Source organism: Alligator sinensis, unplaced genomic scaffold (genome assembly GCF_000455745.1).
Source record: "Alligator sinensis unplaced genomic scaffold, ASM45574v1 scaffold241_1, whole genome shotgun sequence".
Classification (NCBI taxonomy): domain Eukaryota; kingdom Metazoa; phylum Chordata; order Crocodylia; family Alligatoridae; genus Alligator; species Alligator sinensis.
This window is the reverse complement of record NW_005841894.1, coordinates 3,104,841-3,120,447: the sequence shown is the minus strand read 5'-3', so window position 1 is coordinate 3,120,447 and position 15,607 is coordinate 3,104,841. Positions and strand designations below refer to the sequence as shown.

General features: G+C 41.8%; 1 protein-coding gene across 17 annotated transcripts in view; it reads left to right on the top strand.

Annotated features, from left to right (window-relative positions):
* The window catches only part of KLF12 (Kruppel like factor 12), a 488,339-nt gene that overhangs the window by 96,241 nt on the left and 376,491 nt on the right, over window positions 1-15,607 (top strand). The gene's annotated exons all lie outside the window — the stretch shown is intronic.

The following is a 15,607-nucleotide window of genomic DNA, read 5'->3' as shown; positions in this document are numbered from 1 at the left end:
TATCCTCCAGTAACAATGTAGAAAGAACAAGATTGTGATCCATTCTTGGGGTGACAGGTTGGCACAAGACAGGGGGCTACCAAGTGATTGTTTACTTTGTTTATTCAGGGGGATGGTTATACAAATGCAAAGGTAAAAGCAAGCAAAGGGATGTTAAGTTTGAGTTCCTTATCAAATACCGAAAAGCAAAATCAATGTTTCACAGATGGAAAAGAAGAAAAAAAATCAATAGGTAAAGGACTGTTGATTTCAATTTGAAACTGTAAAGATTGGGGTTTGATCCCTCATAGAATTCATGCTTTACTGATGTCGTTCAGATGTTTCAAAAGTTCCTACTGTTGAAATGGAGACTGCATGCTATAGGGATAAATTATATTCTGTTTTCCATGTGCATCTACAGGGTTTTCTACTTGCTTTTTCTTACCTGACTGAGGATGCCTTTCCATTCTTTTTAACTCCTGTTGATGTTTAGTGTCATATAGGAGTAGATGTGTTCATTATGCTTTCACTGTGAAGTCCACAAGCCTTCTTCTAGAGCATATTTTGACAATATTTAAAGCACACAAATCAAACTGTAGTTATTGATCTGTGTTAGTTTCTTTTCAACAAACAGACTGTGACTCCATCTGGCTACCTGATGGTTCAGAATGACAACCTATATAGTTACCAATGTTTAGAGTGAAAATATGGCACTTGGCTCTAGAGCGTTGTGCATTTATAGCTCAAACAGATATTCTTTGAAGGGTACCTGAAGTGGGTACTATAGTCACAGGGCATTAAGCCTCCCTTTCCTGGAGTGCACCAAACTGCAGGGCAGTATGCCATGTTTTTACTTTTAAAAATCAACATTTTGGAAAAAAGTCTTATCAGAAGAATGTGTGTTGACAAAACCGCAATGCCATTCCTGTGATGAAGTTAGCTCAGTTAGGGCCCTGCCACATTTCTAATCTCTTTATTTCTATCTGATATAACCAACTGGGAGATTCAGCCTGTCCAGTAAGAAGCAGAACCATGGACACACTCAAAGAGACTACTTGAGTGGAGCTCTACATGAGCGCAGAGGTTCTCTTGCAAATAGGAGTTTGCAGGATCTTGGTGTTGTGATCTATGCTGAAACCAGTGACCATCAGATTCAAAAACAAACTGTTTAACTAGGAAAACCTTGTCTTTCAAGCTCTTTCATCTATGGTTATTTTGATGAGTGTTACATTTGATAATGGTAACAAGTTAAAAAAATTAAAGAAATTTGATTTTTTTAAAACTAGTTTGACACAGTTTGTACAGACCATCAAACAGCCTGAGGCTGAATTGATTCAGTCTTTGCAGGTTAGTCTGAGCTGCACAGATTGAACCAATAAGCAAGTGAACAGATATTCATTTTTGATCTGGAAATGCAGCCACATGCCTGCAGTGTTACTAGAGCATGCCTTCCTGCTCAGCTGGGTCAGACAGCTTGGGCCAAGGCTAGCCCACCCACCACGGGGGGAGGATTTTCAGGAGAGGTGCAAAGCATCCTGGGATGCTGGAGGACTGTGATTGAACCTGAATCTGGAGAAGATTTGCGACAGAAGTTCAATAAACCAATTTATGCTAAATCAGTTAAGTTGATACTACATCCATCAAGATGTATCTTAAACTAGTTTCAGCCATTTTGAAAGCGGTTTATGTGCACTGAACTTCTGTCATGCTATAGATTTGAACTCATTTCTGATTACATCTACTGGTTTATGTGTAATTTCTGTCCCTAGTCTAAGGTTCCAGTAAAAAAAGTGCTTTTAAGTGTAAATAAATCATCCATGTACCCAATGTTGGGCCTGTTTCAACTATCATAAGTTATGTAATGGTCTACACAAAAATTACACAAAAAAGTCCTTACCTCTTGCTGCCTGTAAAGCAGTAGCTGCTCCCTCTTGATTTTGTTTAATTTCCTGACAAAAGCAGCTTGTTGCACTGGGTGAAGGGTCAAGCTGTGTTGGAAAACCCCAAGGCCAGTATCCATTGAGCAGAACAAAGAACTCAGTGAAAACAAAAATCAGGTACAAGGTAAGACATTCAAAATACCTAAGTGACTTTGGCAGAAAACTTTCTTTGACTTCCAATGAGGATAGGTGCTTAACTCACACAGGCTCTATAATAGGATAATTCATAATCTCATCTGCATACAGTTTCTTAATGGGTCTGTGCATATACTACAAAAATGTGGCCAATATAGTGGTTTGTATATTGCAGCTTATGTGACAAATTTAACATAGCAACAATTCTGTTTCTTTTTCATTCATCTGTATATTGTTTCTAATACTATGTGACTTCCCTGTCATCATAGCTCATAATGTGGTATAGACATAAATTGGCATATTATATGAAGAGAGATTTCTAGTACAAGGAATCCTTTCTATATGGTTTAAGGAAAGTTTGAGTTATTAATGAAGTGGTCTTTGCAGAAACTGAAAGCAAGCATGAAAGAAATAGAAAAAAATATTCTTCATGGGTCCATGGGGACTACTAGCATTGTAGAGGACTCTTCAACTATACACATTTGTAGGTCTCTGGGAAAAACAGGCAAAGAAGCTGAAGGAAACTGAGAAATTCACCCTTGAAGATTAGAAAAACAATGGAAAATTGGTACAGTAGTGTGGCAAACAGCTCCATGCTGAAGGCCTCTTATGTTACAGGTGAACCAAATGATATTTGCTGCTTTGATAGGTTTTACATATCTAACCAGGGTTGGAAATAAAAATTCACAGAAACTTGAAGGGCAATAGGAATGCATCCTATTCTTCTCTCACACTTAGCAGATGCAGAAGAGCTGGGCGTTTTACTGGTTCTCCTGTAAGATACAGCTGGCTGTTCCTAGCAGTGTCTTTAACTGTTGTTAAATGCTCTCAAAGAGATAATCTTAGATTATGTAACTACTTGCGTATTTCATACCCTCACAATGCCATGAATGAGTATATTGTGGCAAAGAAGAATTCATGTGGGATAAAGACCAGTCTTAGGCTTTTAGAATAGGATGGAACTTTGGCCAAGTCCCTCAACTCTTTGAAATAGTCATAAAGATGCAATAAATACATGGCTTCTTTGCTACAAGTTAGGTGGAGCATCATATTTTTACCCCGAGGTTCTGTGCAAATGGGAGTTGTCAACATTTTGGAAATTTTTTTCAAGAAACACTTATCAAGGAATGCAGAAGTCTGAGTTTAGACTGCAGTTTTTTGGATAGCTATGTGACCACAGTGTAAGTTATTTTGTCTTTTTTAAAAGTTACATACAATAATTGGCAATGATTTGAAATCATCAAAATATTTGCATGTCTCTTTGTCATCCTTAGAGATATAGGAAGGAATTTTCCAAATAAAAGTATTGTTAAAATGAAGGAACCACAAGCATTGCAGCTGGATTCCTTAAATGTTATGTCTTTTTTATTTTTTCCATTCTTTAATTTCTCTGTGCAATTCTTTTTTCTCTCCTTTCATGTTTATCTCATTTTATCTAGCTCTATACCAATACCTCTTTCATATATTGTTCTGTGTCATTTGCTCACTTTTATGCTTTCTACCTCCTATTTTTATGTTTTGCAGTTTAAATACTGGAAGTCAGGAGACCTTGGTTGTGTTCTTTACTTTAACAAAGGCATCCTGTGCCAGCCAGCTTACTTAACCTCCCTGTGCTGCAGTCTCCATAAACTAATAATCCATCTATAAACTAGATACATTACTTTCCTCCTTTACATGTGGTGAAACTTATTTAAGTAATTAAAGTGTTTTATGACACTCTTTTGGAAGGTACTCACTCTGGAAATATGTGGCTTTAGGATTTTTTTCTTTCTTTCCCCATCTTTCTCAGCTCTCTCATGTTATGTTAATTTTTTTTGTTTGCTTTGCTTTGCTATTCACTTTGACTATATGCTTCATTTGCTGCCCCTTATCTATTTTATCTTTGTCTCTGTCTTCTGATATCCCTGCCTTCCTATAGTCATTTCTTCTCCCATTATGAGGATGTATTTGTGCTCTTTGTTACCTTCAAGGTGACTCCTCCAGCTTCCTGGGGTAAAAACAAACATTGCATATGAGTTGATTCTGACTGATCCCAGTCGAAACCTGAGAACGGCATAGCCCTGTATACATGTAGCTTGAATAGAAATTAAATTGAAGTAGCCCCACTAAGAATCATATAAATAAGTGTTAGAACGGACGTCAGGAGGTCATCTAGTCCAACCCTCTGCACAAAGCAGGATCATCCCCAATTTAATGTGGGAAAATGGGCTTGTATGTCTGTAGGATCCCAAAATTAAAGGTTTTGTCCTGGGACAAATCCAGCTTCTGTTTTTACCCTTGGAGATTTTCTACCTATCCAGAAGACTTGCAGGAAGCCAGAGTCTTCTCTTTTATGTGGTTGGCTGGCACAGTTCAGAACAGACTTGTTTGACATGAGATGTTTAAGTTGGGCCCTGTTTCTAGCATGATCATAGCTATCTTTATGTTCCAGCATTGTGAGCAGAAACAATAAAGCCCTATCAAAGTTTTAATACAAAAAGGGTAATTGGTAAGTTTTTTATGTAAAAACTACTAGTCACCCATGTAAAAAAAACTGGCCAGTCCAGTTTCCGTGGCACAACATTTCTGCCTCTTCCCTTCCTCATCATCTCCCTTTTCACAGATGTAGAGGGCATAGTTGTTGAACTGCCTCCTTTTGACAAAGGATGACATTTTCAAATATGTCTAAATTATATTATGATTAAGCAGTTCGGAAAGTTTGCCTCAGAGGTAATATCAGAACCTCAGAAAAGAAACTGAGCTAGCTGCAAGAGCCATATAATATCTGGAAGAAAACTTAGAGCACACTAATAGCTTAAGCTTTAGAAGAGTGGAAATGTAGATGAACTTCTCTGTAGAGGATTTCTTGTTGTCTAGCTGTTGGTGGCTCTTTGCTAAGCATGTAGGATTCCTGGCAGATCATTCTGATGTTCTTAACTCCCTGTGCACCGTGCTAGGAGCCTAGGGACCTAATGCTGAGGCTCTGGATTCCACCACAGTGACCAAACTCTGACTGTCTAGCTCAAGCAGTGCCGAACTTTCAAAACCCTACAAACTGAGTGGAAATCCTCTGCGTGCCTTTTTGTTTGTGGCTCCAAATACAGATGCTGGGAGTTGGGTAAGGACTGTGATTAGCCAACACCATGCAGGAAAACTCATTGTGACCTGTTTAAAACCTATCATTTGGCTCATGTTAATGGCTAATTCATAGCATGGGATTAAAAAAAAGCCCTAGTACAATGAAAGTGAGATTAACACTATCAATTAAATGACTTTAGAAAAGGTGGGGGGAAGGGGAGATTGCAGTAATGGACCATAAAGATATGGCCTTGCACAGAAGAAAAATGAAGATGTTGTACATTGAACTATTGTTCTGTTACAATAATCCTTTTGTGCCAACATTCATGTGGAACTAGCTGAAAGCTCCATATTTGTCCTTTCTGGCTATAGTTAAGTCCATGCTTTCGTTAGAAGCCAGCATCTTTAGGGGTTTATAATTCTCAATTATAAAAAATTGCTTTAGGTAGAAATGTAACACAGAAATTCTTGAAGAAGTATAAAATAAAATAAAAGGTGTATTTTAACATCTGAATTTGCCACAGCTGATGAAAAATATTAAGTTATACGTCCAAATATATACTTCCTGTAACAGAAAGTGATCTGCTGTAGCATAGAAATGACGTAAAAAAGTATAACATTTACTAGGTGACTACGGTAAAAACTATTGTATATATGCAGTAATTACTGCGAGGGGGTTGTTGGCTGTGGCCATGTTGGTCTAAGGACACAGGCAGGCAGGGTTCTTTAGGTAGATGTGATATTTTTTATTAGACCATCTAAATAGTTGGAAAAAAGTTATTTGCAAGCTTTTAGGCACAAACACCCTTCTTTAGGCAATATTTCAATGAACAGCAGCAGTTTCCCAATGCCTGGAGAAGGGTGTTTGTGCCCGAAAGCTTTCAAAGAACTTTTTTCCAACTATTTAGTTGGTCTAATAAAAAATAACACATCTACCCAAAGAACTTTGCCTGCCGTAATTACTGTGAAATGTTTATGAAGGTCATGGAGGGGAAGGGGAGGAGGGGGAATAGCGCCTATCCAGTGCCTTAAAGTCCCCCTCCACACCATGGGAGGAGGAGGAGGGGGAAGAGTCCCCCCAGCACAGAACAGAGCCCCTCTCCCTACCCCGTGGGATAACTTACCCAGCATGGCCCTGTTAAGGTGAAGGGGGTAGGGAGAAGGGTTAATTCCACCTTTCATCCCTCCCCTGCAGCTGGGGTCTGGCAGCTCCAGGGGCCACCACTGCAGCCCCCTCTCCTGTGTTCTGCAGCAGACAGGCAGACCCTGGCTGTGGTGGGGGAAGAGGGGAAGGAGGGAAGAATTAACCCACTCCCTTCCCACTTTGCCTTAATGGGGCCATGTGCGAGCTGGTGTCTCTGTTAGGGCTGGTCCCTGATCTGAGTAGAGAGCAGAGGGGAGGGGCTAGCCCTGCTGTGGAGCAGAGAGCCCCATCCAGCCCAAGAGCATGCTGGGATGCTGGGGGTGTCTGGTTTATCTTAAACCAGCAAGGGGGCTGGGGACAGACATTGCATAAGCCGGTTTGACCCAAATTAGTTAAGTCTGATACTACATTCAACCAGGTTTATCTCAAACTGGTTTTCGCCATTTTGAAACTGGTTTATGTGCATTGAATGTCTGTTCTGTTACAGGTTTAAACCAGTTTCTGATCACTTAAACTGGTTTATGTGTAATGTCTGTCCTTAGCCTGTATTGCAGGCTGTGAAACAGCATGCAGAAAAGAGGCTAAGTGTGACCAAATGAAACTAACTTGCATTTCATATTATCCTGGCAGATAATAGGATGTATTCTATGGTTAATGTTTTCACAGCATAGTTCAACTTTTTTGTTTGTGTTTTTTTCTTTGTTGTTGGCATATCATCTGGGGATTAGATGCGACTTCCAGGTTGTGCTTCCAACATCCCTTTTTGAAACATCTTTATAATACAAATTGAAACATAAAATTATTGAGAAATCAAAAGACTTCTTGATTTTCTGGCCCTGCTCCCTTTTCCTATTTCATGCATTACTTTTTGTTTCAAAGATGTCCAGTTACCCATTAAGGCTTGATCCACTTCCTATTGAAGGTGATGACAATATTCACATGTATTTTAGTGTTAATATCATTTCAAAGAGGATCCCAAATAGCTGGAGAAAATCAAAGTCCTTTGATGCTTCCATAAAGTCATCCTGGCATAGTCTGTTAATTTGTTTTATAACAACCTCATGCTTTTACATGTCAACCAAAATATGTAGTGTGTCATATTGTATTTAAAAACATTACAAGAAAAAAACATTTATTGACAAGTCATGAAATTGTAAAATTTTGAAAGACATTTCAACCCGAAAAGAACAATTAGCAACTACACACTGTTAAAACGTGTTGTTGTATGTTTACAAATGTTTCTAAGAACCCTATGAGAAACTTTCTTTTTCAGAAAAAGAGAGACTGAGGCAGAGAGATGTAGATATACCAAATGTCCTGGATGGATTCGGGGCAAAAAGCTAATTTTACAATTTTGGACTTCCTGAATTGGCTTAGACTGTATATCAGAAATAATGTGTTTTCATGCTTATGTATGTCAGGAACAGAAATGAAGAGAGTGTAAGTTTACTATTTTAATACCATCTGAATGCAAGGGGTGGCATGGCATAAAACAGAGGCTTAAAGCTATGTAATCATGTTTTCTCTGCTATTGTAAGCATTCTTCATCTGGATTCAACATCTAGAAAAGGTATAAACTATTCACTAACCCAAGCAAAACATGTTCGTTAAATTATTGGAAATAGGTTTAAAAAAAGAAAAAGAGCCTGATCCCTAAAGATGCTGTGTCCTTTCCTGCAAGGTTCTAAGCATTTTACATTTCTCTTGACTTCAGTATGAATTGAGGGCACCTGGCACCCTGCAGAATTAGGCCAGATGTTTGTTCTTCCCATACATTCAGCCTGTAACATTAACAATACTTTACCTTGAAGGATTAGCTAAAGTGTATTATATAAAACTTGAGGGTTTCAATTTAAAGCCACAGGGATTTTTCTCCCTCAGGTCATGTTTATACAATGTAATCCTAATTAAATGTGCCATAAAGCTGTACTTTTCTATTATTTTCACTGAAAACTAATATATAAAATTGTAGCTGCCATAGCACTGGTAATACTTGTATGTGGTTCCATTATAATAATTTATTATAATCCCCTGATGTTGCCCACTTGAAAATCCACTGTGGTGAAACCTGATTTGTAGTCTGTTCACTTCATTTTAACAACAATGGCTTAAATAATGAATCGTGCATTACTAGACTTCCTGACAAAGTTTATGCTTATTGTTTGTTTTTGTTTTTTCTGTTTTCTGAAAGAAATAATGGGTTAAAATTTAAAATAATGACATTTTAAGTTGCACTTTAAAAATATTAGAAGTTTTGCTTTTTTTTCCTGGGACTCCAGAATTTACATATTTTCTACATAGCAGGCATGTCTACATGAGACTTTTACTTCAAAGTTACCTAATTAACTCCTCAGTAAATATCTCAGTTTCTACATGTACAGTCCTATTAGGCCACAGTATACTAATAAATGCTGCCATAGGTTAGTACTTGTAAACACAAGTACTATCCTATGGCAGTGTTATTTAGTATGCCGTAATGCATGTGTGGACATTGATGGGGCTGGCTGGGGCATGAGGGTGCTTCATTGTGGGGGATGCCTGCCAGCAAGCCACACTGGAGCACCCTTGTGGCCTAGTAAGGTGCCCACTATGGCCTCAGGGCTCCCCACCTGCTGCCCTTCCCTCAGGAACCCTGTACTGACCACACGACCCCTGCCTGCCCACCAGCATACCACCACTGCCCTGGCTGCTGCCGGGAGGCAGATTTTAAAAAAATCTTAGATTTAAAAAAAATCCCCAATTTTCGGTTAAAGAAACTAACCTCAAATCCACATTTTTCCATGATTAAAATGAAACACTGTTTTTTTTTATATAACAGTGTTTCATTTTAATCATGGAAAAATGTGGATATATATATTAGTGGTGTTTCATTTAAAATGGGGATTTTTTTTTAAATCAGAGAAAACCAGGATTCCTAATTGGGTGGGATAGTCCCAGAATGGGATCATTAAGTCCTGGTCCCAGGCTACACGACTCCAGGACAGCATCTATCCCAGATTCACGGCATTGTGCAGGGATCTGGGTTTTCCCTTGCAGGTAGGCAATTATCAAGCCTGCAAGGTGCTACTGGGAGCAAGACGCAGGAGATGCCATGTGCATTTTCATGTCTGCGTGGCTAGGAAAGAGCTGGGTAGCCTGGAGAGCAGCTCCCTGTAGGTAAATCTATGGGGAGTAGCGGGGTGAGTGGAGTGGACATGGGGGAGCAAATCAAGGCCCCCACAGTGAGGGAGGGAGTGGGTCAGGGACTGCGGGGTGCTGCCCAGCCAGAGAAATATATGGGGCCCCAGGGCTGGGGAAGGGAGTGGGGACAGTCATGATTGGATTGTCCAGGGAGTGCAGGGGAAGATGGCTCCCCACCGCTGCATGCACCCCAGGAGTGGGAGGACCTGGGGGACATCCCTCAGATTTGTGCACGGGGGAGTGGATGAGAACAGCCTGCTCTGGGCTCAGGGCTCCCTATCCTTCCCTTTTGAGCCTTGCACCACCATAGCAACACACCCCCTGCCCACCCGGCAACAGCCAGGGCAGTGGTGGTGTGCAGTTGTGTTTCTCAGTGCTGGTGGGCAGGCAGGGGTCGTGTGGCCAGTGCAGGGCTCCTGAGGGAAGGGCAGCAGGTGGGGAGCCCTGAGGCCATAGTGGGCAGCCAGCAGCCATCCCCACTCAGCTCTGGTCAAGCTATGCCACTGGGGGGGGGGGGGGGGGGGGGGGGGGGGGGGGATGAAGAGGCAGGGAAGGTGGGCATGTGTCCCACCTTACAGTTTGACAAAGGTGGCACCCTATGGCCTGGCCAGCTCCTTAGGATCTTGAGCTGGGTCAGAGCAGCCTCTGGCTGGCATGCTGACACCCCAGACCCCCTGCCAGCTGGGGCTGCTCCAACTCAGCTCAACATTCTGTGTTACATGTAAACATGGTGCCTGGGAGCAATTACCTCTGGCATGTTAGTAAGTAATTAAGGTGTTCGTTAGGCGGGAGGCTGCCCTTTGTGCACCCAGCCATACTGGGCAGTGTATACATGCTCTGACCTTCCCTACATGTGTCTCATGCCTCACAGGTATTACTACTGTCCTCAACTCTATACACCCCTGGCATTGAGCCCTCTGGCTTCTGTCTCTGTAACATGCAGGCATCAGTTTCTCTAGTGACTGGCTTCCTGTCTCTCAGATGCCTGGCTCTGTGCCTCTCTCCTAGGCACCTGGTTATGCACCTCCTTAGCTGTGCCCCTCTGGCTGTGTCTGACACTGGGACTTACCAAGTCATATGCCCTTTCTCTCCAGGTACTAATGAAGCCTCCAAACCTCCCCTTCTAGCCTCATCCCAATCCTTTGGGTTAAACATGAACACAAACACAAACACAAACCCCTAGGCTATAATTTAACTGTTAACTAAAACAACAGTGCTATGCCCCTTTAAGGGAACAAACTTCCACTCAGAGTAACATGCCCCTATCTAAGTACCTGGGAGATTCCCTGTAGGCATGTAGCACCTAGATAGCAGAGCAGGCAGTACTGGGAGAGCTAGGCAGGCAGCACCAGGTCTCAAATAGTTTCAACAGGCAGGAGCTCCTTTCCCATTAGTTGCTAGAGACAGTGTGTGTCTGTTAGCTACTGCCAGGGCTTATATATCCCAGGTCCCTGCCTCCTGCTGGTCAAGTGATGTCAGCAGGTGTGGCCAATTACTCCCTTAAGCTGTTACCCCAGCAGCCTGCAGCTGCCCTGTTACACCATATTATGGCCCTGCTACAACATATTTTGTCTTTGTTATTCACCTGTAATTTTTAGTTAGTTATCTCTTTCTTTTTCTTAAAATATTTATGTTCCCTAATTCCTTGTGCTATGCAAACCCTAGTGCATAGTCCATCACCCAAGAAGCTTTTGCCTTATGCTTCTCATACTGCAGTTTTGTGGACAGCTGTTTTGATAGACGCTTGCTGAAGTCAGCAATGGCTCAAATTAAGAGGCTGTGAGGTACAGTGAATTTCAGGAGTCAGACACAGATAAAATTCTCAGTGCTCCTGCTTACTCGCTAAAGATAGGTTGGTTTACTAATCCAAAACAAAATACATCCTACATATTTTATGGCAGGATTGCAGCCAGAATTTTCAAGGATTGGTTTTATCTACTTTTATGTCTGTAGACAATTAGTTATGTTCTTGTTAACTATCACTGCAAGCTTTTGTTTGAAAACTGTTAAAACTATACTTTGGGACGGAGGTAGAGTTCTAGTTTTAGTAATTTAGAATTGAGGTACAAAGTGACATGCCTGAGGTCACATAGGAAGTGTGAGGAGAAGAAGGGAATGAACCCTAATCCAGTGACCTAACTACTTAGCTGTACTTTCTTCCGAGCTAGCCTTAATAACAGTCTAATCATAATAATTGATTTTTTTTACTATTATAATTCACTATGCATTATATGGAGGTTTTTAAAACCCACCTAGACAAAGCCTTGGCTGGGATGATATAGTTGAGGGTGGTTCTGCTTTGAGCAGGGGTTTGGACTACATGACCTCCTAAGATCCCTTTCAAATCTAATTTTCTATGATTTTGTGATTCTGTGATTATTATTCTAGTGATATGTCCTGTAGCTTACTTAACAATTAATATAACTTCTTCAGTGCTTTACTTATAACTAATTGAATGCTACAGAAATTGACTCATCCTTATGTTTCATGGTATGATTCATATTCTTGATATATATTTAAAACATCTGAAACTCATAACTGTCTCATTCCTAATCAGTTTTTTTTTCTGCAATTGATGCTGTCATGTTTAATATTGATATTGCATCTGTGAGAGTGAGAGCAAGAGAGAGGCCCTTTTAGAACAGATTTTTCTTTGTATTGCTGTACCTTTACCCAGTGGTTCAGTGCACTACACATGAGCTGTTGGACTGTGCATAGTCCGAACACTTGATCTAAACAGTGTTTGCTGATACTCTGCAATGATTATCAGCAAACACTGATCTTGTATTTTCAACCTGAGCTTGTATTTCAGTGCCAGCTAAAAACACATCAACTACTTTTTTATTACCATGCTTACCCAAATCCAAGATGACCCTTAATTTAAGATGACCCACCTAATAATTAGATTCTGTATATGGAAAAGTTATTTAAAGTTATAATTTTTCATGTATAGAATTTAATTATTGAAGAGTCATCTTAAATTTGTCCTACAAACTTGTAGTATAGAAAGCAGTGTTAGGGGAGCAGTCAGTGGCGGAGTCTTTGGGGAAGCAGGTAGTCAGGGGGTGTGGTCAAGCAACTTGCCTCTTGTCATCTGTACCCCATACCACTTGCCCCCCTTGTGTTTGCCACCATGCTGTCTGCAACTTTATACCTCTCACTTCCTTCCTCTCAGTTCCAATCCCCACCTCCACAGCCACAGGCCTCCTACCCCCTCTCTCCCACCACTGCTGCTACTGGGCTGCAGCTGTGCTCCATGCTTCATGCCCCAAGCTGGTGCAGGGATAGTGCCTGCTGGCACTGGAGCAAGAGTGAGTGGCAGGATGGGACAGCTCAGGGGGTGGGTTATGGTGGGGTAGAGGCTACAAGAGGTGAGGGGGATGGGGAGAAGGTGGGAGTGGGGAAGCAGTGACTGTGACTTTGGCCCTAACCCTAGGTCATGACTGAAGGTGCAGCAGCCACCTGCCCCTCCCCACCCCCCCAATCACTTCGTACTCTCTTCCAAGACAGGGGCCTTTTCCCCCCATGTTAAATGGGGAACAAAACCTGATCTTGGAATTGAATAAATAGTGTAATATTGAGTTTCTATGTATGTGATTGCTGTATTTGTCATAGGGATATTGTGCTTCTTGAATAGTGTTGTGAGTCCCCAAGTCTCAGTCTTTAAAATATGGTGCAGATGATGAACATTTTGTAGATCTCTGAGTTACAAGAATGAATCCTACTTCTCTATCCTAATCCAGGGGCTTTCAACCTTTTAAAATAACTGTACCCCTGGCAGTCCCCTTTTTATTAAGTGTATCCCGGGGTGGGGGGTGGCAAGCAGCCAGACGCAGAGCGCAGGTGTGGCAAGCGGAGGCAGTGCAGAGTCTGTGTAGCCCTGCTCTCACCCCACCCTGGCCCTGCTTGTGTGAGATAGTGACTTAGTGCTTGTTGGGAGGGGGGGTGGGGGGGGGGGGGGGGGGTGTTGCGCTTTATACCTGCCCGCACCCACGTACCCTCTAGGACCTTTCAAAGTACCCCCAGGGGTCCGCATGCCCACCAGTTGAGAACCTCTGTCCTGATCTTTGCATGTTCAGGTATTTTGCATTGGTTCTATTTATTTATTACCTAGAGCTGCATTAAAACCCCAACATTTCCACAAATATGTTTGCAAAACATGTTTTTGTCACACCTAAAGAATTTTATTGGGGATTTGGAGTGGGGTGTGCATATGCTCCTGTTGGAACTTAAAGCTGGCAGTTCATGGCTAGAAGTTCTTGCCCCTACATTTAGAGTCAGACCAATCAACATATTTGTGGTCAGGAAGGAATTCTAGCCCATGATCAGATTGGTATGGACTGTGGGGGGTTTTGCCTTTCTCTTTAGCAAGGGGTGTATTGCTTTCCCTGGGGTCTCTTGACCACATATTAGTAGCCATTTACAGAAGCAGTATGCTGGCTGCCGTGGTCCCCCTACGTTACCTGTGGCAGGTTAGGGTATTATGTCTTATGTTGCATCAGGGTTGTCTGTAGTTTTTATGAAGAGTTTAGATTATAGATTTGTATAGGATGGTTTGGATAGGGATGATCCTGCCTCATGCTGGGGTTGGACCAGATGCCTTCAGGGCTAGGGGCAGAAATTACACATAGCCTGGTATAAATGTTTGGAAAGTGGTTCAGATCTATAACATAACAGAAGGTCAGTGCACATAAACTGCTTTCAAAATGGATTAAACCAATATAAGGTAAACCTGGATAGATGTAGTATCAGACTTAACTGATTTAGTTTAAAATTGTTTTTGACCTGTCCCAGATCCCCTCCAGATTCAAGTTAATTCACATTCCCCCATCAACCCTGGATGCTTTTCCCCTGCCTCACAAGCCCCTCCTGGCAGTTTAGGTGGGCTCGCCATGGCCCAAGCTGTCTGCTCCAGCTGAGCAGGGAGGCATGCTCTAGTGCCCCAGGCTGCTGGCTTGGGTCATTGCAGGCATGTAGCTCCATTTCCAGAATCAAAAGTGAATGTCTGTTCACTTGCTTATTGCTTTAGTTCATGCAGCTTAGATTAACCTGTGAAGACTGAATCCATTTAGCCTTGGGCTTTTTGACTGTCTGTATTTAGCCTCGGAGTCCCTTCCAGCCCTATTTCTCTCTGGTTCTATTGTTTTGTGAGTTAATGAAAAAATCAGTTAAATCGTTAACAGTGAAATTTGATAGCCATCTCTTTAGCTAGTCAAGAACTGAAACAACCTTTTCCGTCAGCTGCTGCAGGTCATTGGGAGCCCCTGTTCTTCAGTTATTCTCCAAGTCCAGTTCTGGCCAGTTCCCCACTCTGCTGAGTGCTCTGAGTTTAGCCCATGATTGATGGCAGAACAGTCTTCCTAGGCCCAGAAATGCCCCTCTGTGAGAGAACCAAGGATGGGAGGGAGATGGGGATACAAAGGAGCAACTCAGTGTGGAAAGACAAATCTATCAGAGGAACTTCTGGGGATTCCCAGAACAGGTACTTTATTTTCATAAACCACAGATATCACTGAGGAGAACCTCTTCTTTCGGACACTAGCAGAAGTATCCCAGTTGATCTCCTCTATTCCCTTGATGCCACCTGCAAGGATTCCTTTTAACCTATGTATTAATGCTCCACAGATCCGCTCTGCTTCAGCATCTTGGCCACAGGAATCCTGCTGTTGCTGCAGGCATGGGAGATGCACCTATCGTATAGGCTAGTGCTATAGTGCTTTCTCTGTTGTGACCCTGGCCCAATCATTTTTCTCTCCATTTATGTGCTTAAACCTTTTCCTCTCTGCTTCCCTTCTCTGTGTATTTTCTCTTTTTTGGGAGGGAGTGGGTATAGAGGGGTCTTTTATTTAAATCCTTTCAGACTGCAGTGCTTTATCCTGCTATTCTTATTTTATAAATCTTAAAAAATTAGGTTTCCTCATGCTGTTGCTTTGCATATCTGCTCACTGTGTCAATTGAAACTTCAGCGGTAAAAACTTCCTGTCTGTGACTGATAGGAGGCAACTCTCATACATGCTGATTCACACAGGAAACAACCTGCAAAACAGGCATTGTGGTGTAAGACTTTTGCAAGTTCACAAATAAGCAGCTAATTTGAAAGCAGGTGTGAATGAGGGAGAAGACCAGGGTTCAGTGTCAAGTGTCTGACCAACATCTAATTTAACATCCCTGA